This window comes from Amia ocellicauda, chromosome 12 (assembly GCF_036373705.1).
Source record: "Amia ocellicauda isolate fAmiCal2 chromosome 12, fAmiCal2.hap1, whole genome shotgun sequence".
In the NCBI taxonomy this organism is placed as follows: domain Eukaryota; kingdom Metazoa; phylum Chordata; class Actinopteri; order Amiiformes; family Amiidae; genus Amia; species Amia ocellicauda.
This window is the reverse complement of record NC_089861.1, coordinates 37,896,602-37,899,101: the sequence shown is the minus strand read 5'-3', so window position 1 is coordinate 37,899,101 and position 2,500 is coordinate 37,896,602. Positions and strand designations below refer to the sequence as shown.

Sequence of the window (2,500 nt, the reverse complement as noted above, 5' to 3'; positions counted from 1 at the left end):
TGCTGGGGGAATGTGCAAATCCGGAGCGGTAATCAATCAACCAGAGTCCCGAGTGTCATTGGAAAACGGAGCAGAAATCCACTACAATCCCCGAGACGCCGAAGAAGTGGGCAGAGATGCTTCCCCCTGCCCTTACGGCCCCCTCCCATGAGCCATTAACGATGACTCCATACCTGGTCTGCAGTCATTAGCTCACAATGTGGGCTGCACGACGTGCGTGAACTGTAGATTTCTCCTCTGCACCTGTCTTGAACACGTCACTGGCTCTAAGCCTTGGTGGGAAATTTGATACCGAATTGCACCATTATAAAAATCTCTTGTGAGAAATGACAATCGGTCATCTGCATTGGAAAACGGAGCAGAAATCCACTACAATCCCCGAGACGCCGAAGAAGTGGGCAGAGATGCTTCCCCCTGCCCTTACGGCCCCCTCCCATGAGCCATTAACGATGACTCCATACCTGGTCTGCAGTCATTAGCTCACAATGTGGGCTGCACGACGTGCGTGAACTGTAGATTTCTCCTCTGCACCTGTCTTGAACACGTCACTGGCTCTAAGCCTTGGTGGGAAATTTGATACCGAATTGCACCATTATAAAAATCTCTTGTGAGAAATGACAATCGGTCATCTGCACGCTTACGGCCCCCTCCCATGAGCCATTAACGATGACTCCATACCTGGTCTGCAGTCATTAGCTCACAATGTGGGCTGCACGACGTGCGTGAACTGTAGATTTCTCCTCTGCACCTGTCTTGAACACGTCACTGGCTCTAAGCCTTGGTGGGAAATTTGATACCGAATTGCACCATTATAAAAATCTCTTGTGAGAAATGACAATCGGTCATCTGCACGCCTCCCCCCCCCCCCAAAAAAAAAAAAGAACAAAAACGGCGGGAAAATCGACCGACGCCGGAAGGGGTCGAGAGATCCGCTGCGACGCAGGAGTGTGAGAGGACTCGACGCCACCGAGCACGGGCGCGAGAGGGAGACACCGCCCGCGACGCAAGCACCAGATGCCCGCGAGGCCAAGGGGAACCGGCGCGCTGCGGAGAACCTGACCAAAATATGGAACGCTTCACGAATTTGCGTGTCATCCTTGCGCTGGGGCCATGCTAATCTCTGTATCGTTCCAATTTTATTATACGTGTTGCCGTAGCGAACACAAGGGCTGGGGTGGAGAGCACCCGCCTTTGTACCCGGGCGGGAAGGGGGAGCCAGGCGACTCGCGGTTTGGGGCCGGGAAGCCTGTCCCACTCCCTGCCCGTTGGTGGTGAGGCCGGGGGCCTCCCATGGAGAGACTCTAGCGCCTCTCTTACGCCAATCGTCCGTGCCACCATGGCAGACAGGGACACCTCACCCCATCCCCATGCCGGGCAGAGGCATGCTGGGGGAATGTGCAAATCCGGAGCGGTAATCAATCAACCGGAGTCCCGAGTGTCATTGGAAAACGGAGCAGAAATCCACTACAATCCCCGAGACGCCGAAGAAGTGGGCAGAGATGCTTCCCCCTGCCCTTACGGCCCCCTCCCATGAGCCATTAACGATGACTCCATACCTGGTCTGCAGTCATTAGCTCACAATGTGGGCTGCACGACGTGCGTGAACTGTAGATTTCTCCTCTGCACCTGTCTTGAACACGTCACTGGCTCTAAGCCTTGGTGGGAAATTTGATACCGAATTGCACCATTATAAAAATCTCTTGTGAGAAATGACAATCGGTCATCTGCACGCTTACGGCCCCCTCCCATGAGCCATTAACGATGACTCCATACCTGGTCTGCAGTCATTAGCTCGCAATGTGGGCTGCACGACGTGCGTGAACTGTAGATTTCTCCTCTGCACCTGTCTTGAACACGTCACTGGCTCTAAGCCTTGGTGGGAAATTTGATACCGAATTGCACCATTATAAAAATCTCTTGTGAGTGGAGAGCACCCGCCTTTGTACCCGGGCGGGAAGGGGGAGCCAGGCGACTCGCGGTTTGGGGCCGGGAAGCCTGTCCCACTCCCTGCCCGTTGGTGGTGAGGCCGGGGGCCTCCCCTGGAGAGACTCTAGCGCCTCTCTTACGCCAATCGTCCGTGCCGTACCTGGTCTGCAGTCATTAGCTCACAATGTGGGCTGCACGACGTGCGTGAACTGTAGATTTCTCCTCTGCACCTGTCTTGAACACGTCACTGGCTCTAAGCCTTGGTGGGAAATTTGATACCGAATTGCACCATTATAAAAATCTCTTGTGAGAAATGACAATCGGTCATCTGCACGCTTACGGCCCCCTCCCATGAGCCATTAACGATGACTCCATACCTGGTCTGCAGTCATTAGCTCACAATGTGGGCTGCACGACGTGCGTGAACTGTAGATTTCTCCTCTGCACCTGTCTTGAACACGTCACTGGCTCTAAGCCTTGGTGGGAAATTTGATACCGAATTGCACCATTATAAAAATCTCTTGTGAGAAATGACAATCGGTCATCTGCACGCCTCCCCCCCCCCCAAAAAAAA

At 53.8% G+C, this 2,500-nt stretch overlaps 1 non-coding gene across 1 annotated transcript; it reads right to left on the bottom strand.

The window, feature by feature from the left end:
- Positions 1 to 1,060: 1,060 nt before the first annotated feature.
- LOC136765467 (U6 spliceosomal RNA) lies at positions 1,061 to 1,164 on the bottom strand. The gene has a single exon (XR_010821659.1). It is a non-coding gene; the product is annotated as a U6 spliceosomal RNA (small nuclear RNA).
- Between the last annotated feature and the right edge of the window lie 1,336 nt (positions 1,165 to 2,500).